The following is a 22893-nucleotide window of genomic DNA, read 5'->3' as shown; positions in this document are numbered from 1 at the left end:
TGAACACTCTAACCAATACGCCATGAGGAGTACACCATTGAGGAGAAGATTCTTATTCATTATGAACTGAGGAGTGGATTATTTAGTCTCATTGTAATATTGAATTAGTGACAAAATATTTTGATTGGTCTATTGAACAGGTGATTTGATGTTCTGTCTGCATTTCTTCAGATGATCTCATAGGAATGATTGCCTGAAATGTGATATTATGATACATAAAATGTTATCTCTTGATACATATCACGGTTCTGCAATTGCTGTTGTCCTATTCTGATGTTAATACAAACAACTTTGGGTACAATCTGCCATGGAAAAGCAGCATACTCAATGAAGATTATGAAGAGAGTATGTAGTTAAAGACATTTTGTGTGTTTTATACATTATTCAAATTTAATTAAAAAATATTTTTAAACAAAAATAACAATAAAAAATATTTTAAAAACAAATGCATATGTTTGAAACATGTAAATAAACTAACTAAGCAGGTGAGCACCAATGGGAGCTTTGTAGATGGTTCCAAGTTCCCTCCCTGGCAGCATCTCCAAGGTAGGGCTGAGAGAGAGACTCCTGCCTGCACCTCGGAGAAGCCGCTGCCAGTCTGTGTAGACAATGCTGAGCTAGATGGACCAGTGCTCGGACCTGGTTGAAGGCACCTTCCTAAGTTCCTATGGGGTGTTGACTTCTTCTGGAAGTGCAATGGCAAGATGGTTGGGGTTTGACCTTCAGAAACAGAGAAAAAGTCCAACCAAGTGCAAGAGAAGGAAATTGGCTTCAAAACAAAGGCAAAGAAGCCGGTGAAGCCCCATCATCAAGGCCTTTCATAGAACAAGGGGGCCACACACCAAACCCACCTTCTCTCTCTGTTCCAAGCCAAGAGGTGCAGAAAGGAAGATTGAGAGACTCAGGATGATCAAAGAGAGTCAACACTCACATTTGGGGCAATTTCAGTTCCCCTGCTTCTTTTTGCCCAAACTGCTTCAGAAGGAGAAGAGAAAGCAGACTTCAAACTTGCTTAGAGTCTTCCTGGAGCAAGGAATCCGCCATGCGTAATTTGCCTTGTTAATGCCTTTCTGAATTGGACCTCTGTGGCTTGCCACTGCCAGTCCATTTCTCCTGCATTTGATTTATTAACTTTTGTCCCCAGATTTGGCCATTAGCTCCAAAAGATGTAGAGTGGAGAAGAAGCCAAGAACTTGTCCCAGATAATTGAGCAAAGAGGCACCTTTTAAAAGTGGTGATTCTCTATGTTTAGCAGAGGGAGAGCAACTGGCCCTATCCATCCCCAGCACAGCCTCTCTCCAGTGGGTGTTGCTGGTGTCTACCTTATGTTTAAGTTTTGAAGACTGTGAGCCTTTGGGGGCAGGAAGCCATCTTATTTATTCGTTATTTATTTCTCTATGTAAACCACTTTGAAAAAATTTGGTTAAAATGCGGTATTTAAATATGCATAGTAGTATACGCACAAGGTGGGTTGGCTGCAGAGAGAGGAAGGAGAGCTAGTCTTGTGGTAGCAAGCATAACTTGTCCCTTTAGCTAAGCAGGGTCTGCCCTAGTTGCATATGAATGGGAGACTTGATATGTGAGCACTGTAAGATACTCCCCTCAGGGGATGAAGCCGCTCTGGGAAGAGCAGAAGGTTCCAAGTTCCCTCCCTGGCATCGCCAAGATAGGGCTGAGAGAGATTCCTGCCTGCAACCTTGGAGAAGCCACTGCCAGTCTGTGTAGACAATACTGAGCTAGATGGACCAAGGGTCTGACTCAGTATATGGCAGCTTCCTATGTTTCTATGCAGCTGTCCTGCCCAGATCACAGCCAGCACACAGTCACTTTGCCCTACTTCGGTTTTTGCCAACCCATGACTGTTTCTTGGGAGTGCTCATGGAGCTTGGAGCCTGGCCAGTCCAGATGCTTCTCCTTCCCAGCTTTTGGTTGTGAGAATGGGCCCAGGAAGAGAGGTAGATGCAGGAGAAGAGCTCAAGTGAGAAAAGGACATGGAGCAGATTCTCAAGAGAACACCCAAAGCTGAGATGTTGCACTAGCAAAGGTCTGGCCGGTGTGAAAGTGCTCAGAAAGGATCAGGAAGCTCCACCACCTACCTGGAGCGAGCTGAGTCCTGATCCAAGGAACGCATCCTGACTTGCTTCCTCCTCCTGAGTAGCCCCATAGGATGGTAAGCCTCAGGTGGCCAGCAGTGTTCCCTGCAAGAGGTATTCCCAGATGTTGTTGACTACAACTCCCATATTCCCCAGACAAAGACCATTGTAGCTGGGATTATGAGAGTTGCAGTCAACAACTTCTGGGAATCCCTCTTGCAGGGAACACTCCTGGCCAGATGGATGCTTTTTGAACCTCAGCCCGGGTTCAGTGTTGCTGATGGCCCTGAGATCCTGGGTGTGATGTGAGTGAGAGATGGGGATGGGGGTTGCTGGGACCTGAACAGGTGCCAGGGGAGATGGAGTGAGATCATATGATCTAGCTCTGGGCTCCTCAGAGGCGTCATCTGCAGGAAGAGTGGGCTTTGCCCCTTCAGGGAACTCCTGTCTGCCTGTGCGAAGCAGCTCGCAACTGGCCCATGCCGGCAGCGACTTCTGGTCAGATCCAGAAGACGAGGACAACGGGGTGGCACGGAGGTATGCTGCCACCCCAATGAGCTTTTTAAAAAACTGACGCCGGCGGGAGGAAAGCAGCGCTGCAGCAGGAGGGGTCAGTGCACCCTCCCACTGCTCTTAAAGGGAGACCCCTACCACCTTCGAATCGGCGGAACCCCCAGTTCATCGAACCGATTCGGAGGCCAATAAAGGGCCTTCGAATCGGTTCTGTGCACATCCCTAGTTCAGTGCTGCACAACCTTGGCCCACCAGCTGTTGTTGAACTACAACTCCCATCATCCCCAGCCACAGTAGCCACTTGTCCAGGATGCTGGGAGTTGTAGTCTAGCAACAGCTGGAGAGCCAAGGTTGTGCAGCCCGGATCTAGTTACTCTGTTATGAAGGAAAAGAGTCAGCATAGAGAGTAGTGGTTATCTCAGGGCTGCACAACTTCGCACCTGCAGATGTTGGATTACAGCTCCCACAAAACCTGACTATAGTGGCTAATAGTCAGGCGCTGAGGGAGCTGTAGTCAGTGTTCCCTGTAACAGGGGTTCCCAGATGTTGTTGACTACAACTCCCATAATCCCCAGTTGCAATCGCTGTTGGCAGAGGATTATGGGAGTTGTAGTCACCAACATCTGGGACTCTCTGTTACAGGGAAGCCTGTTTGTAGTTCAACCTCTGCAGGAGGGCCGATGTTATGCAGCCCTGGGCAGGGGCATAGCTAGGGGAGAGGGGGCCTGTGTTCACCCCAATCCCCATAGCCCTTCGGAGAGAGAGATAATGAAGAAAATCAGGAGGGGTGGAGCTGGAGGGCCCTCAGGAGCCCATCTGCTCAGTTATAGCTACACCCTTGGTCCTGGGCTAAAGTATCAAATTAGCACTGGGGAGACCCGAGTTCAAGTCCCCCGAGAGCCACAAAAAGCTCATGGAGTGACTCTGTGCCAGTCGCTTTTCTCTTAGCCTAGCCTACCACTCAGGGTCATGGCGAGGAGAAACATAACCATGTGCACCACCCTGAGTTCCTTGGGGGAAGAGTGAGGTATATATACAATAAATAAATAAGAGAGAAATACACTTTCAGTATATGTCTGAAAAGCCCCCGGAAAAAGTTAGAGCAACTGATCCGGGGAACTGGGAGTAAGAATGATGATTCAGTCACAGGAAGAAGAGGGGTGTGTCTAAGAAGTGTCTGCATGCACGCAAGGAAAATGCACGTGTGCTGTAGTGGCCATGTGCTGTGCACACAAATACACGTGCTTCGTACATGTGCGTTTCCACAACAGCCCCACCAATTCCATGGCTCACCAGCTGCCGTGGAGCCGTTCTAAATTTTCCTCCGGAAACCCCATTTGGAGGCTCAAAACCAGCAGCTCTCGTGTTAATGCTGGCCAGATGTGGTGTGCGTTTTGGCAGCCACCTCTGTTTAGATTTGCTCTGGGCATGCCAGCGAGTGGAGGAATCCTACCCTCAGAAACCGCTATCTCTTTAACAGAGCTACAGCTGTGGGAGATGATGTAGCGTTGGCTTCCCTCTCACCCCAGTCCTCTTCCGATGCTATCAAAACATCATCACGCCACAACTGCTGTGGTCCCAACAGGACCCTCGGATTGCCCACAGTGGTGGCAGGGAGGGGGCGGGGAAAGGACAGGGCAGGATAGAAGACGTTGCACCAGCATGGTTCTGCCCAGCTCTGGAGCGGTTAGAAAGACACCCCCGTGATCTCCAGCACGTGATCCGGCAACCCTGTTTACAGGCTGCGGGAGCCTCATCATCTTGTGCAACGTTCAACACAGCTGATCAACTCCGTCTTTATTTATTGACATCTGGAACAAACATCTTATTTGGCCCAAAGTTGTACTCCCACTCAGATCTATGTAACATAAGGGCCATCTGGGATGAAGGCATGCTTTGCGCATTGCAAGACCAGAATGAAAAAGGGGCATGGGGGGTGGTGGTGGAGGAAGTTACAAAAGGTCATTGCAAGGATTACAGAGACAGTGCCGTATAGTGGTTAGCCTGTTGGGCTAAAAACAGGGTGACTGGGATTCAAGTCCCATCCTGGCCTGCAGCTCACTGAGTGATCTCAGGGCCAGTAGGCTCATCCTAACAAACTGGGGTGTGTGTGTGTGTGTGTGCGCGCACGCGCCAAACAAGGCACAGCTGCCTTTAGTTCCCAGTCGCTCCAGTTGTGCCTCTTAGGAACATAGGAAGCTGCCATATACCGAGTCAGACCATTGGTCCATCCAGCTCAGTATTGTCTGCACAGACTGGCAGCGGCTTCTCCAAGGTTGCCGGCAGGAGTCTCTCTCAGCCCTTTCTTGGAGATGCTGCCAGGGAGGGAACTTGGACCCTTCTGCATGCAAGCAAGCATGTAGATGCTATTCCAAAAGAACCCTGTCACCTAAGGGGAATATCGTACAGTGCTCACACATCTCCCATTCAAATGCAAACCAGAGCGGACTCTGCTTAGCCAAGGGGACAACTCATGCTTGCTACCACAGGACCAGCTCTCCTCTCTCTCCCATCCTGCCCAGGGGTGTAGCTATAATTGAGCTGATGGGCTCAAAGAACCCCGGGCCCCCCAGCTCCTGAAGGCCCTCCAGATCCACCCCTCCCGATCTTCTTCACTATCTCCCTCACTCCAAGGTGCCACCGGAGAGAGGGGTGAACATGGGCCCCCTCTCCCCTAGCTATGCCCCTGATCCTGCCCATATCCGGCATAAAGGGGGCTGCCAAGAGCCTGCAGGCTGGCCATTTGTCAGGTAATGCTGCAGAGGCTGAGCCCATCCCTGACGAATGGCCCGGCTTCACAGCTCTTGTTAAGGCAGGGACGGGCAGGGTGGGAGAGAGAGAGCCCACCCCCCTTGGCTCTTTAGGACGTGCTCCTGGCCTGTTGCTATCTCTCAACTCAACCTACTTCACAGATGTTACGAATGGGGGGAGGCAGAACCCTGAACTCCTAGAAGAGAGGGGTAAAAATATAAGAATTCCCTCCTTTTTCTTCCAACAGCTGTTTTTAACAGCTGCATGCCAGACAGAAATACAATAGGTAAAACTTTGCTCACACTATCTCTAGGCTTGGGGAAACGGCACCTGTTGAATCTCTCTCATAAAACTGATAATTTAAGGTTTATGAGACAGCTCTTTCAGGAACAGGGTGGTAACCTAACCACTCCCAAATGTTTGAAATAACTGAAGACCATTACCTGAACAGAACATTCCTACATGTATGCATTTTTGAGATGTGCATATATTCAGCTTCTGGCTGTTTGATTGCTTTCTATTTGTCCAAACTTGAAAAATGCAAATATGTGGAGTGGTTTTTAAAAACTCAAAAATACTCGAGTGTAGAACAGTTTCCCTCTCTTCTAATGACTGGGATTGCTAAAGAGGAAGTTACTAATATGCATTTCATTTCTTTTTCTTTTTAAGAGGACATTCTCCAAATCTGATTGCATGCTACAAGTAAGGTTGCCAATTGTCCAGAAAAATTCTGGCAGGGCCTGCTCCTGTACCTATAAAAGAGGTTTGGTCTGCAGACATGAGCTGAGCTGGTGATCACCTGCAGTATGATACCTAGTGAGTCACCCTAACTGCTATTAGAGGCACAGCTACGAGGCCCTATTCAAAACTGGCAGGCCTAGAACTCGGATCATGGACATCCATGTAAATCTGGAGACACTCATAGGAAGCATAGGAACATGGGAAGCTGCCTTTATAACGAGTCAGACCTTTGGTCCATCTAGCTCAGTATTGTCTACCCAGACTGGCAGCGGCTTCTCCAAGGTTGCAGACAGGAGTCTCTCTCAGCCCTATCTTGGAGATGCTGCCAGGGAGGGAACCAGATGCTCTTCCCAGAGCAGCTTCATCCCATAAGGGGAATATCTTACAGTTCTCACGCATGTAGTCTCCCATTCAAATGCAAACCAGGGCAGACCCTGCTCACCAAAGGGGTCAATTCATGCTACCACAAGACCAGCCACCTAATGGCACTGCTGGGAAATGACTTGATTATCAAGCCAGAGGTTGCTGGTTCGAATCCCTGCTGGTATGTTTCCCAGACTATGGGAAACACTTATATCGGGCAGCAGCGATATAGGAAGATGCTGAAAGGCGTCATCTCATACTGCGCAGGAGAAGGCAATGGTAAACCCCTCCTGTATTCTACCAAAGAAAACCACAGGGCTCTGTGGGCACCAGGAGTCAACACCGACTCGACGGCACACTTTACCACAAGACCAGCTCTCCTCAATGCACAGGACCAGCTCTCCATGACCTCTAAGAGATAGGAGTGATTCTGGACTGTCAAGGGGCCAGCTGAGGTTAGGATCTAGTCCAAACCAATTCAAGGAAGAACCAAGGGGAGTCAGTTTCCAGGGGGAAACATGAGGAATGATGACAACATAAGAAAAAACGAAGAAGCCCCCTTGCCTCCCACTTCCAACACATACTAGGGCAGTTCACATGATAGGTGCTTGGGCAGGAGATGCATCCTACCCAAGTATGGGAGCTGTGTGCACTCATTTGCTGAACGGTGGGAGGCAGAAGGCAATGACAATCTCCTAAGCAGCCACTGGGTTGGACTCAGGGGGCTTTCCCTCTACATTTAAAGAGCTGGGATTGGGAACAGGTGCTGGGTAGGACGCAGCTCTTGGTTTTAAAACGGAGGAGAAAGTCTGGAGCCTCGGTGACCACAAACAATGCATCTTTGGGCCGCAAATTGCCAGCTGTTTCTCTCAAAGGGCTCCAAGTTCACACAGAGGAATTTTCCTCCCTCTGGCATAACACTAGAACCAGGGGTCATCCCATGAAACCAATTGCCAAGAAATTTACGACTGACAAAAGGAAGAGCTTTTTCACATCAACCTTTGGAATTCTCTGCCACAAGATGTTCTGACAGAAAATTGCTTGGATGGCTTTATGAGGGGTTTCGATAAATTCGTGGAGGACAGGTCTATCAATGGCTACTGCTCTGAGGGCTACAGGCCACCTCAGAATGATGCCTCAGTCTCAATACCAGTTGCAGGGGAGCAACAGTAGGAGAAAGGACACGCCCCCTCACCTCTTGCCCGTGGGCTTCTCAGAGGCATCTGGTGGGCTACTTTGTGACCCAGGATGCTGGACTAGATGGGCCTTGGGCCTGATCCAGCAGGGCTGTTCCTATGTTCTTACGTTTGAAACATCGCCATATACTTCCCATCTGGCATGCTGACCCAGGACCCGATAGGAAATGGATGGTGTGGATGCTTCAAACTTGGCCCTTGGAGAGAGAGAAACAGCTGGCAACTGACATGCATGCCTTAAGTTCTCTGAAAGCATCCCTCGAAGCTGATGAATTCCAGGCAATTGTCCCTCTGTGCATCTTCTTGTGTGGGACGGGAATTCTCTCTTCTTTCATGACCTGGGTGTTGTGTTTGTAGAGGCAGCAATGAGGGTATTTCTGGCAAGCTACACACAAAGACCAAATAAACAGAGACTAAAAATAGCCGCCACCACCCACCACCCCTGCACCATCCCAAGAGTGCAGATGTAGCCAGGCACTGGAGGCCGTTGTTGGGAATCCCATAAAGAATCTCCAGCCAACTCGGGAGAAGGCGGCATCCCCCTGCCCCCCGCCCGGCACGACTCCAAAAGGAGACTCTGTTCACAGTCCCACAACAACAACAAAACAAAAACCACCCACTGCGAGTTCGGGAGGGAAACGATCAGTCCTTGCTCAGCCCAGGGAGCCAGGAGAATTGCATGCCACCGTGGGCTGCATTCCCTATTGCTAGGGTTAGGGCCTGATTGGCATTAAAACCAGGAATGACACATAGGAAGCTGCCTTGTAGCAAGTCAGACCATGGGTCCAGCTCACTCAGTATTGCCTACACCAGGCCTGCTCAATTCAGGAGGGCCCCAGCTGTTTTTGGACTAAAGCAAAAGTAAAGTTGTGCCGTCGGGTCGGGGTCGGCTCTTGGGCGCTTTCCAGATTAGACTCTGCAACGGGGTCACGTCGGATCTCGGAAGTGTGCTTCCACGCTCCCGGTGTGGTGTGTCGTGACACCGCAGTCCCTACGCGAACAGCAGGGTGCTGTTCACATTGACAGTGCCTTGTTTCGAATTGAATCACTGCCATATAGAGCTAGGATGTCGTATATCCGGCGTAAGGAAGTTGCTGGGTTTTGGGCTTGTTGATTTCCGGGAGACTGCTCCCCCTGCTGTTTACGTTTCGAATGTGACTTGCCTGGCATTTCGCTGCTGCTGAGCAGCTAGTCTGGAAAGTGCCCTAGTGAGGGTAAAGTAAAAGTAAAGTTGTGCCATCGAGTCAGTGGCAACCACAGAGCCCTGTGGTTGTCTTTGGTAGAAGACAGGAGGGGTTGACCATTGCCTCCTCCCGCGTAGTGTGAGATGATGCCGTTCAGCATCTTCCTATATCGCTGCTGCCCGATATAGCTGTTTCCCATAGTCTGGGAAACAAACCAGTGGGGATTTGAACTGGCAACCTCTGGCTCCCTAGGCAAGTTACTTCCCCGGGGTACCATTACAACTACAACTCTCATAATCCCCAGCCACAGTGGCCAATAGCCAGGGATTATGGGAGTAGTAGGCCAACATCTGCAGGAGGGCCAACGTTGAGCAGCCCTGGCCTACACTGACTGGCAGCAGCTCTCCAAGGTTTCAGGCAGGAATCTCTCCCAGCCCTACCTGAAGATGCTGCCAGGGGCTGAACCTGGGACCTTCTGCCTGCAAACAGATGCTCTACCACTGAGTGACAGCCCCAGCCCCAAAGCGGAATATCTTACAGCAGACAGTGCTAACATGTACACATCCCTCCAAAGGCAAACCAAGATGAACCCTGCTTATCAAAATGACCACTCATGTTTGCTACCACAAGACCAGCTCTCCACACACCGCAACATGGCTGCTAGGGTTGCCAAATTTCTATCAGCTTTTGTCACTGTCTTTTAACAGCAATTTGCAGGAATAAATAAGCAGATTCTGCTTTGCTCCATTAAAGCCTTGTTTGAGGATTTTTGCATATCAGATGACTTTTAAAGGCATAGGAGCATGCCAAGCCAATTTGCCTCAGTGGCTGGATGTGTATGCCTAGATGGGTTGCCTCCTGATTTCTTTTGGGTTTCTGGATAGTTTATCAATGCGATGTAGCAGTTAGAGTGTTGGACTACAACCAGGGAATTATTCACACATAGCTTCATGCTGTGGGTAAATGTTGAGTGAAATCACTTTGAATTGCACTCGCGGCATTGTGGGAAGCAGGCCCCTCCCTTCTGCTCTCGGGTTTTGTTTTGGTGCAAGTTCACATTGCATGCCTTGTGTTTTCCTTCTAGCCAATGGGGTGTGGGGGGGGGGAGATTACTAAAGACCTACATCTGCATTTGTAAAGAGAGCATCCCTCTTATCATCCTAATGATTCTATGCCAGTGCCTCTCCCTATTTGCTCCTACACACCTCAAAAGGGCCATGTGAATAAGCGCCATCAAAATGAGGATTCAGGTGCTCCATCATGAGGATTCAGGTCCACCTCCCCCACCTGCCTGCTGTGGGGAAGCACAACTCAGATTTTGCCCCACAGGTTGGGGAAGAAGAAGGCAGGAAGTGGTGGATGGAGGTGGGGGGGAAATCACACCTGCGTCCTCTTCTGCAGCCGCAGATCTGTCTTTACACAGTCTCTAGGAAGATATTTTCATGCACAGCCTTGGTCAGACTGTGGGAGGAAAGGAATCTCAGGGCTGTGGAGCAGTTGTCGAAACAGACTCTCCTGTGGGGAAGGATGTGTCTGGAAGATGTTTATCCTCAGGATATACAAATGCCACACAGAGGATCCAGAAGGCCCCACAAGGTGGTTGTCAGAATTTTCCACGGTTTAAAAAAATAAATAAATGCCCATCTGCTTTATGGAGTTCCCCCATCCTACCCAGTCTTCAAGCGCCTCACTTATTCCCCCCATCAATTTAGTCCATGAGCCAGGCCCACACATTTGGGCCATCAGAGCCATCTCACAGGAGGAGAGCTGGTCTTGTGGTAGCAAGCATGACTTGTCCCCTTTGCTAAGGAGAAATACCCTGGTTGCTTGCTTGCTTGCTTATTTATTTATTTATTTGATTGATTGATTGTTTTCTGTACCGCCGTTCCAAAAATGGCTCAGGGCAGTTTACACGGAGAAATAATAAATAAATAAGATAAGATGGAACTCTGTCCCCAAAGGGTTCACAATCTAAAAATAAACACACAATAGACACCAGCAACAGTGACTCACTGGAGGTACTGTGCTGGGGGTGGAGAGGGCCAGTTACTCTCCCCCTGCTAAATAAAGAGAATCACCACACTAAAAGCTGCCTCTTTGCCAAGTTAGCAGGGTAACATCCCAAAAAAGTCACAGGAATGGAAATTGTCAGAGGAATGGAAGTGAAAATGGGCAGGAATGTCTTGCGAAGATTACTCCATGGAGAGAGCAAAACTATTTGTTCGGTGGCACCCTAATCTTGACCCTAACCTTTCCATCTGTGCAAAAATGACTTCCATTTTAAAAATGACTTCCAGAACAGCATGTCTTTCTCTAGTACCATTCAATGATTTGCATCATCCACAATTTACAAAACCTTTTGAGCTGAGCTTCAGTGAGGTGGGGGGGTGCATTTTAAAATCTTGTCTCTGGGCCCACTCCAACCTTGCTACGCCCCTGATGGTACTGACCTCCCCAGCTGGCTCACGTACCAATTCAGGGAATTCTCTTGGGCCATTCACTTGACATGACAAATGAATGCTGTATGAAAGGTCAACAGAGGTCAGGAGAAAGGAAGCCTAGCCATGGGACCACAAATGGTCTCTGGGGCGACTACACATCCCTCTCCCAGGCCACATGAAATGGAGAAAACAGAGCTTTCAGACTGGTCATCAGGAAAGAATGCCTCTCATTTCCCTAAACCTCCCATGTACTTCAAATCCACAGCATTGTCCCACAATAAGAATAAATTCACCAGGGACTTTTACACACAGCAGGCTTTACCACAAGCTTACTGGGAGGCTTTACTGCAAACTCAAAGTTGTTCCAAATAACAAACATAAACAGTGGGTTTTTTAACCCCAGATATAAATCGAGCTACACTCTAACGTGCAGTGAAAAACCTGAATTATGTATAACCTGCTCCCTGATAACTCTCAGGGACTTTGAGGTAAATCTGGCTGATACGTGAACACACACTCACCCATTCCGGAGGAGATGCAAGTTAAAGGGCTTTTAAAGCCTGTGTGAAAAACTTCCAGGAGCTTATTATGAACGGTCTAGTCTGATTTAAAAATCTTCTATGGTTACCTTAATTTAGATTTATCTTATTGGGCTTCTGTGTGTCTTTCTTTTTCTGTACTGGTCAGTGACTGTAATAAAGAAAAGAATAAAAGGATGAAAAACAAAATATTTGTAGACTGGCCCTATTACTCAAGATGGAACATAGGATATACTTACTGACTTATACGGAGTCAGACCATTGGTCCATCTAGCTCAGTGTTGTCTACACTGACTGGCAGCGGCTCTCCAAGGCTTCAGGCAGGAGACTTTCCCAGCCCTACTCGGAGATGTTGCCAGAGATAGAAGCTGTGACTTTCTACCATTGAGCTATGGCCCCCATCCCCTGATATATTATAGCACGCACATGTAGTCTCCCATCCAAATGCAAAACAAGGCAGACCCTGCTTAGCAAAGGGGACAATTCATGCTCACAATCACAAAGCCTCATGGCAGACATGAGGATGTTTCAGAAGGTGCATTAAGTGCATGAAAGAGACCCAACAGCCCCACCCCACCCCACACCATTTCAGAGAAATAGCTCTAGTGGGTTTCTGTGCAGGCACAATTAAAAGTTCAAGTGTCATTCCTCTCCCCACCTTTTGACAGAAAAAGCCTTTAACATCTTGGGTTCTGCTGGACTAGATGCATCTTGATCACAAGTCAGAATCAGATCCATAACAGAATAAAATAATTTGCAATTGCATTAATTATAGTCCTTGTCTATTGGGTGCACTCAAGTTCCTTTTTGTAAGATTGTATGGACTATAACTATCAAGTAGAATATGCAGTTTTGAGTCAATTTTTATTGATTGATTGATCGATTGATTTTCTATACCGCCTAATATAGAAATCTCTAGGTAGTGTACAGATTAAAACATAATATAAAATATAAAACATCTAAAATTCATAAAACAGATAAAAATCACAATAGATAAAAACACATTAAAATTTAAAAATTAGATTTCAGTTAAAAGCTTGTGAAAATAGGTACATCTTCAGGGTCCTCCTAAAAACAAAAAGAGGAGATACAATACAGCACAACACAACGAATATTTATACACCGCTTTTCAACCAAAGTTCCCAAAGCGGTTTACATACAAAAATAAATAAATAAAATAAATAAATTAAATGGCTCCCTGTCCCCAAAAGGCTCACAATCTAAAAAGAAACATTAGACAGACACCAGCAACAGCCACTGGAGGGATGCTGTGCTGGGAGTGGATAGGGCCAGTTACTCTCCCCCTCCTAAATAAAAGAGAATCACCACGTTAAAAGGTGCCTCTTTGCCCAGTTAGCAGGGGAGGTTTTAAAATATTTTAAAAATATTTACATGTTTACACCGCAGCATTGGGATACTTTATTCTTTTTGCTTGTGGTTGCAACCTTCACAAGGTGCCCTGCATGTGGCTGGCACCTAAGAAAGTGTAGATCCATTCCGCTTAGGAGAAAACTCTGCATACCCAGCACTGTGTATCATTTGGGTCCAACAGGTACTCAAATTCCCTGGAGTTGCCAGAGACTGAGCCTGGACTTCCTTCCTGCATGTAAGACAGATGCTCTGTGATTGAGCTACAGTGGTACCCAATTTAATCCAGTGTTTCGCCTGTATATTTGTTTAAATAAACCAAATATCGCAAAGACATCATCAGTCTGCACTGCAGTGACCCTCCAGCCAAAGGAAACCAGAATCAAGGTGCACTATGAACCCATGAGACTTCTCACCACTCAGGGGAGTGGGGCAGCCAGAGACATCGTAACTTGTGTAGCTGTGAAGGAATAAATGGGACAAAAATCTAACTCCCAGCATTAGAACCTTGGCCATACAAAAACTGCAGAAAGGACTCCAGCAATGCCTCTTTGAACTTTAAGGAGGCTGGAAAGAGTTGCTTGAGAATGGAAGGGACTAGCAACAGCTTTAATTCTTTTGGAACTGGATTTGGTCATGTTCTCTGTAGCTGAGAGGGAGTGGTGCACATGGGCCTTTTTATCCTCACAACAATCCCGTGAGGCAGGTCCAGCTGAGACATAAGTGACTGGCCTGAAGTTTTTAAGACAAGGCAATAATTTATTAGGGCCATACTTCCCCCCGTTGCAAAAAGCCTGATGTATTTCCTTAACTGTTTATGTATTTATGGTATGTTTATGGCAAATTTAATGTATGTTCTTTGTGGCTGTATTCTTTTTTAACTGAGTCTTTTATATTTGCAATGGCATAATTAAAACAGACAAAAATCAGTCATACAAAAGGGCAGACAATTTGCTTTAATAATACATTTTAAAATGTAAATTTGTTTCTCAAGGAAACTTAACAAGTCTTTCAGTTCAGGATGCAGTCTATAATATCAGACTGAGCTTTTTAATCAGTTCCACAGATATACATCCCTGTTCTGAGATCTGAAGCATCTGGAGCTTAACCCCAAGAAAATAATTGCAGCACCTTCTCAAGCTAGACCTGTAAGCTAGACCTCCAAAGCCTGCTGCCATCTGGATATTATCACTGTAGAGCTAACAAAGATAGCAGCTTGCATAGGACAGCCTCACAGACAATTACCGCCAGGCCCATGTTGTTTGAAGCATGAAAACACCAACACCTTGGCAAGGATCCCACCATCTGTTTTCAACTAAAATCTAAAAAGGGCTTGATTGATTCTCTTCCATGGGATGCTCATGAAAGATGTAAACAGAGAAGACGTAATGCTGCTGGAGAAAGTATTCTAGTCATGATCCTTGAAATATACCCTCATATTATTTTATGGTACCTTTTTGCATAATATTTGCAAGTTCGTCTTCTTTTTTCTGATTTTGAAGGGCAAGGATGACACAGAATGCAATAACTTTTCCAAGATTCATTCCTAATAAAATCTGAAGGACCAAAGTTGTCTATTAATCCAGAGATTTGTGGCAGTGTAAGCATCTCCCATATTATAGCCTGTGAGTGGTAGACAGACACTCACCCCAAAATTTGCCTTCTCAATTCCCCACTCCTAGCTCTCCTTTTAACAGCAATTTGCTCCACAGCAATTAGCACATGATCACGTTTAGCTTCAAAACCTTCATGTATTGATTTCTGCATATCCGCCACTCTTCAGGGCCACTATGGGCACAAGACAGCTGCCGAGAGTTCAGCACCAGGGGAGACACTGGCTCCCTGGGCAGGATTGGGCCCAGCACCTCTAATGACATCTACATCTGTTTCTTTAAATTGGGGTTGCACAACTTTGGCCCCCAGCTGCTTTTGGACTGCAACTCCCATGATCCCCAGTGACAATGGCCAAAAGTCAGAGGTGATGGGAGTTGCAGTCCAACATCTGCAGGAGGGCCAAAGTTGTGCAGCCCTGCTTTAAATGTCTATTAGATATTTCTCCTACTCTTCCTCCAAGGAACTCAGGGATGATCTCAGCTCTATGCAGACACAATTCCACAGAACCACAGAATTTAGAGTTGGAGGTCCCTTGTAGACCCTTTGAGGTCTTCTAGTCCAATCCTCTTCTGGGTGCAGGAATCTGCTGTAACATCCCCAAGAGGTGGCTACTCCCATCTCTGTTTACATATCGGGAAGGAGAGTCTATCACTTGGCAAGGCTGTTCCACTATCAAACAGGTCTTGCAGTCCAAAAATTCCTCCTGATGTCCAGCCTTAATCTGTATTGGTGCCATTTCAACCCATTGGCCCTAGTACTACCTCAAGAGCAACAGAGAGCAAGTCCACTCCTTCTTCTAGTTATTTATTAATTAAAATTTTCATATCTACCACCTCCTCCAAAGACTCTAGGTGGTGAACAACAATACAAACAACAACAACAACAATAATTGCAAACGCTTGGCAAAACAGGTGGGTCTTAAGAAGGGCTTTAAAAACAGCCAGGGAAGGGGCTGGACGAATCTGGGGGTGGAAGAGTGTTCCAAAGAAGAGGGGCAGCCACAGAGAAGGCCCTCCTACGGTCCCAAGCACCATGCACCATGCACTACACCAGGGCCCGGGACACTGAGGAGGACCAGCTGAGAAGACCACACAGGTCAGGATGCAACTGGCATCGAGAGAGGCGATCCCAGAGATATACAGGTGCTAAGCCCATGAGGGTTTTGTAGGTGAGAACCAGCACTTTAAATTGGACCCGGAAGCAAACAGGCAACCAGTGCAGTGACCGTAAAAGAGGTGTGACACTCTCAAATCTATGGCCACCCCTGAGGAGGCGGGCCACTGCATTCTGGGCTAGTTGAGGCTTCCGAATCATTTCCAAAGGCAACCCCAGGTAGAGCGTGTTTCAGTAATCCAAACGAGAGGTAACAAAGGCATGAGTTACTGTTGCCAGGGCCTGCTGGTCGAGGAGAAACCGTAACTGGTGAACCAGCCAAAGCTGGGCAAAGGCACCCCTGGCCACGGCCTCCACCTGCTGTTCAAGCAGGAGCCATGATGTGACAGTGCTCAAATATTTGAAGATGGCTATGGGAAACCCCTCCTGTTTTCTGCCAAAGAAAACCACATGGCTCTGTAGTCGCCGACTTGACGGCACAACAACTATATCTCCCCTTAATATCCAGCTCATTTAACCGTTCATGATAGCTCTTGGTGGTCTTCATCTGAACCTGTTTCTTGCCATATCCCATTGTACCTTTAGGGACATAGAAACCTAATAGAAACTCTGCCTTAGATGGATCACTGGTCCATCTAGCTCAGTATTTTTTTACTGGCAGTGGCTGTCCAAGGTTTCAGGCAGGAGTCTTTCCAAATCCTACCTGAAGATGCTGCCAGGAACCAAACCTGGGGCCTTCAGCATGCAAGCAGATGCTCTACTACTGAGCTGCGGCCCCATCCCCTACAGGGAATATCTTACAGCAGATGGCACTCACATGTATTCACCCATCCAAATGCAAACCAGGGCAGAGCCCCTGGTGGCGCAGTGGTAAAACTGCCGCCCTGTAACCAGAAGGTTACAAGTTCGATCCTGACCAGGGGCTCAAGGTTGACTCAGCCTTCCATCCTTCCGAGGTTGGTAAAATGAGTACCCAGAATGTTGGGGGCAATATGCTAAAATCATTGTAAACCGCTTAGAGAGCTCCGGCTATAAAGCGGTATATAAATGTAAGTGCTATTGCTATTGCTATTGCTTATCAAAGGAGACCATTCGTGCTCACTACCTCTCCAAAAATGCTCTCTGGGCATTTTGTTACTAGCGTGTAGATGAAGGGCCCCACCACTTCCTTGAAATACGATCTACAAGGGGCCATCGCTGTTACAAAGCCCTGGAGCAAATGAGGGATGGGCAATAAAACCAGCAGATGGTGAACTTTCCCCACCACTTTTAAGCGTCCCTAAAGGCGGATGGGCTGGCAAGTGAGTGAAGGAGCAACATGGTTCTTGAAAACCACACCAGGTCTCTGATCATTTGTAAACACTGGTTGGGGAAACATTCTTAAGATTATGTGGCCCATCAGATTATATGATCCCTGTCATAAAAGCAGGGGCTGTGGGGGAAAGAAGAAAGCTGATAGAAGTGTAAGGCATTTCATCACACAGAATATAATAGGAAACAGATTCTCACTGTAGGGCTTTCTTTGTAAGATGGCAACAGCTGTTCCAAGCCTCTGACTCCTACTTTGAAAAGCTGCCATGTCTTTCTCCAAGCCTGTTCACCCCTTAACATAGCTGAGTTTGACCTAGGCTGCGGAACTCCCTCCCACTAGAAATTTGGCAGGCCCCCTCAATGGTATCTTTCTGCTCCTTGACCAAGACTTCCCTGTTTTGACAAGCATTTGTTGACACTAGGAGGCTGGATGTCTGTCGATTGACTGGTGCTGTCCTCTTGTAGTTTTGTTGTTATGGTCTGTTTTTATTGCTTTTATTTTAAAAAGCAATTATTTTATTAGGCATCTTATTGCTCAAATGCCTAATGTCCTTTGAATTTCAATGGGGCTGCTCTGAGTAATTCCCTCATCATGTAGGCCATTTATTTGAATGTTTAATTTCATTGTGTTTTTATCAAATATTAACTGGACACCACTTTGGGTACTATCATGGAGAAGTGGCACAGAAATAAATAATGAATAAATATCCTGACCCTGATTAGTCGAGACAATATTGGAGACAATACCAGAGATACAATACCTACTCAGCTCCTTTAATGACAGCAGCTACTGACATGAGTCTTTTCTGAACCAGCTGAAGCTTCCAAACTGTCTTCAAGGGCAGCCCCATATAGAGAGTATTGCAGTAATCCAACCCAGGTTCTGAACTCCTTGGCTGTTGCTTGTACCTTGTGATTCTTTTAATGAAAGACAGTATATAAATTTAACAATAAAAACAAATAAAATAGATTTTCTGCTCCACATTGTCCTACCACAGTGAAAACTCCTGCCCAGAGGAGCTCCTTTCTCTCTCCTCCTCAGGCCACCAGCACCACATGGGCTTATACTGGGATTGATTCAATTCAAAGGTTGATAGGAGCAGCAGCCAAGCGGTTCAATCAGAACCTGGGTTGGATTACTGCAATACACTCTACATGGGGCTGCCCTTGAAGACAGTTTGGAACTTGAGCTGGTCCAGAATGCTGCTGCAAGGGTGCTTGAGGGTGCTAGCATTGAGTAAATATTCAATATTTATTATTACACCCATCCTGTGGCACATTCACTGGGTGCCAGACTGCTTCCAAGCTAGATTAAAAGTGCTGATTTTTGACCTTTAAAGCCCTACATGGCTTGGGGCTGGGTACCTCTTGGAACACATTCACCCATACAAGTCTACCAGGGCCCTCTGTTCATGATTTTGGGTCCTGCTCGTGGCCCACCATTAACCAAATTTCGGTTGGCGGGGACTAGAGACAGGACCTTCTCAGTTGTGGCATCTTGGCTCTGGAATGCCCTCCCAGAAGAGCTCCACTGTGTTCTCTTCTTTAAGGTTTTAAAAATAGATCTTAAAACTCATTTGTTTAGAGAGGCCTTTTAATGGCCACCAGCTTGGATGGCTTTAAAAGGGGCTTAGACATGGAGGACAGGTCTATCATTGGCTACTAGTCTCCATGGCTATAAGCCACCTCCAGGCTAAGAGGCAGGGTGCCTCTGAATACCTGTTGCAGGGGAGCAACAGCAGTAGAGAAGACATGCCTTCAGCCCTTGCATGCAGGCTTCCCAGAGGCAATCTGGTGGGCCACGGTGGGAAACAGGATGCCGGACTAGATGGGCCTTGGGCCTGATCCAGCAGGGCCCTTATGTTCACAGACTTAGAGCTGAAGTTACAGCCAGGGCAGTTAACAGGGGTCCATCTCCCCTGCTAACTGAGCAAAGAGGCACCTTTTAAAAGTGATTCTCTTTATTAAACAGGGGGAGATCAACTGGCCCTATCCATCCCCAGAACAGCATCCCTCCAGTGGCCGTTGCTGGTGTCTAGCTTAGGTTTCATTTTTAGATTGGGAGCCCCATGGGGACAGGGAGCCATTTTTACCTATCTATCTATCTAAACCACTTTGGTTGAAAAGCAGTATATAAATATTCATTGCATTCATAGATTAGAGACCTCAACCTCTCCCGGCCAGCTTGAACTGGTTCACTAGTTGGGAGGGTTGCTTTTTATCTTGCAAATGAGCAAGAGAGAAAAACAAGCCTCGCAGATAGTGAACCGTGGCAAGCTGGCCAGGAGAAGCTGAAAAAGCATGTGGGGAGGAGGAGGAGAGCTAGTCTTATAGTAGCAAGCATGCATTTTCCTCTTTACTAAGCAGAGTCCACCCTGGTTTGCATTGGAATGGGAGACTACATGTGAGCACCAGGCCTGTAGCCAGCTGGTGGCATGATGTGTACCTGCCACACCAAAACATTCTCTTTCCTTCCCAGCCTCACTGACTGTTTTCACTGGACATTTTATAATCTGCCTCCCCTGACTTCTGCAATCCCACCCGCAAAATTTTGAGGCTGGCTCAGGCCTGGTCAGCACTGTAAGACATTCCCCTCAGGGGACGGGGACGGGGCCGCTCTGGGAAGAGCACCTGCTGGCTTGCATGCAGAATGCTCCAAGTTCCCTCCCTGGCAGCATCTCCAAGACAGGGCTGAGAAAGTCTCCTGCCTGCAACCTTGGAGAAGCCACTGCCAGTCTCTGTAGACAATACTGAGCGAGATAGACCAAGGGTCTGACTCGGTATAAGGCCGCTTCCTATGAGGCAGAGTGTGGCCCTCTCACACCAGGAGTGGGGCCGCCCCACCTCCTTCCTGCACACTTCCTTGGCCTCTCCACACCAGTCTCTGCCCCAGCCAGCTGGGGTGCCACACAGAATCACCCTGCCTGCTTCTCTTGACATGAGTGCCGGCATTGCCAGGCTAGAAGAAAATACAGCTGTTTTTTTAGCAATGCGTTCAGCAATAGGATGTGTGCTTGAAATGTGGAGTGTGGACAGTCCTTCCTCCAAAACAGGGCTAAAGGGGACGATTATTTCCCCCCTGATTCCTCAATGTGAATTGTATCTGACTCATTAAAGAAAATGCAGACAAACCACAGAACAGCCAATTTACATTTACCATCAGCAGCGTGGCAGACGCTTCCTCCTAGTGGCTTTTAGCACAACTTCAGTACGTTAGTGATTCTATTAGTTGCTGTATTCTTTTAATGTCTTTCATGCTCTGTATGAGCGCTATGTAGAATGGTTGATTTTAATAAAACTCATTCCTAAAAAAAAGAAAAGCGCATTCAAGTACATCGCTGACAGAGGAGCCATTTGGGAAGAACTTTGGCTGGAAATCTGAAGAGTGTTTCTGGGTTCCTCTCAGGGAGAAATGTTGGGAGATTTTTTCTCAGGCGTTTCCTCCACAGAACTAGGAAGAACCATGCAGCCTGAAACCATGTGCCTTCAGGAGTCATAGGCAGAGGCATTGCTAGGTAAATGATCTGGGGCCTGTGACCTGTACCACTACCAATATTTATATACCACTTTTCAACAAAAGTCTGCAAAGCGGTTTACATAGAAAAACAAACAAATAATAAATCAGATCGTGTGACCGCAGCCACCCCCCTGCACTTTGAGAATTAAACTCAGTCATACCACCACCATCCCAAGAATAATGATGTATTTTTAAAAGTCTCTGATATTATAGGAGAACACCTCTGATGGTGGAAGCAGCAGACAGCTCATCATCTCAGGCCCTGCTCATGGCCCTGCCACTAACAGAGATCTGGTTGGCGGGGACTAGAGACAGGGCCTTTTTAGTTGTGGCCCCTTGGCTTTGGAACACCCTCTCTGAAGAGCTTTGCCATGTTCCCTCCCTCAGTGTTTTTAAAAAACTAAAAAAAAATCTTTTAAAAGACGCTTTTTAATGTTCCATCTTTGGTTATATCTGGTACGTTCTTTAGTTTTTATAATTCTCAATTTGTTGCTTTTAAAGTGGCTTTTAATATGAAACTTAATTCTGATTGTGGTTTTAGCCTGACTTTTAACTTGTTAACTTAATTTGGTTAATTTTATTACTTTTATTTTATATTGTATTTATTGTTGTGAGTCACCCCAAGCAGTAGTGTACTGGAAGGAATGTATATTAAAATATACATATTTTAAATAAATAAAATAAATAATGACGCCCCTGGCCATAGGACTGGGCACTGGGTCTTGCTAGCAGGATTATCGTAATATAACCCTCTCTTCCTTTTCATGGAACCATACAAGTACAGGGAGAGCTGGTCTTGTCGGGAAGAGAGCCGGTCTTGTGGCAGCAAGCATGACTTGTCCCCTTAAGCTAAGCAGGATCTGCCCTGGTTGCATACAAAATGGAGACTAGAAGTGTGAGCTCTGTAAGATATTCCCCTTAGGGGATGGAGCTGCTCTGGGAAGAGCATCTAGGCTCCAAGTTCCTTCCCTGGCATCTCCAAGATAGGGCTGAGAGAGATTCCTGCCTGCAACCTTGGAGAAGCCACTGCCAGTCTGTGTAGACAATACTGAGTGAGATGGACCTATAGTCTGACTCAGTATATGGCAGCTTCCTATGTTGTTCTTATGAATTATGGAGGGAAAGGGAAAGGAGTCCATAATAAAATCCATAAGCCTCACCTCGATTCCCCACAGTATTAGCCAAATCATGTCTCCTAAAAACAAAAGGTATGGGGACACTGCAAAAAGGGAGGCCCGCCCCACCCTCTGTAACCAAAGCACTGACTCCTGGCAATCCCATAGGAACACAGGAAGCTACCTTCTACCTTGTACTTCAGAGCTGCGTTTAGAACTCCTTTGCAGTCTTAAACATCAAACACAGGAACACGGGAAGCTGCCTTATACCCAGAGCAGGGGTCCATCTAGCTCATTATTGTCTACACTGACTGGCTGGGGCTTTTCCAAAGTTTCAGGCAGGAGTCCAAACCCAATCTGGAGATGAACCAGGTAGCTGTACCACTGAGCTATGGCCCCATCCCCTTTGGGGAATATCTTACAGCAGCTTGAAATGGTTGCTATTAATTATCATCATCATCACCCCCATACCCTCGGAGTGAGGGAGATAGTGAAGAAACTAGGAGGGGTGGACCTGGGGGTAGGGTTGCCAATTGTCCCTCATTGCGCAGGATGTTTCTCATTTCAGGGATGACATGTTGGTCCTTAGAGGGTCAGCATTTGCCCCTCATTTATTCAGTAGCATATATAATTCAATTACAGATACGTCAATGATACTCAGGCTCTTGATTGCCACTGCATACACCTCCCACCCCACCCCCCCACCCCACCCCCTCGTGTCCCTCATTCTGGCAATGAAACGTTGGCAACCCTAGCTGGGGGGCCCCAGGTTCCTTGAACCCACCCGCTCAATTATGGCTACACCGCCCCCGCCCCACCCATACCCTGCACATGCTTAGCAACACTAATAATAATATCATTTATTTAATATACCGCCTGACTCCAAAGGCCCCAGGCGGTTCACAAAAACATAGGATAAGAAATATACAACAATAATTCGAGGAAGAAGAATTTCAGGCCATGTGCTTGCTTTTCTTTCCCCCGAGGGATAAAGAATTATTATAATGTTAAGGTTAATAACACTTCAGACCCCA

This window comes from Hemicordylus capensis, chromosome 7 (assembly GCF_027244095.1).
Source record: "Hemicordylus capensis ecotype Gifberg chromosome 7, rHemCap1.1.pri, whole genome shotgun sequence".
NCBI lineage: Eukaryota > Metazoa > Chordata > Lepidosauria > Squamata > Cordylidae > Hemicordylus > Hemicordylus capensis.
This window is presented reverse-complemented; position numbering follows the sequence as displayed.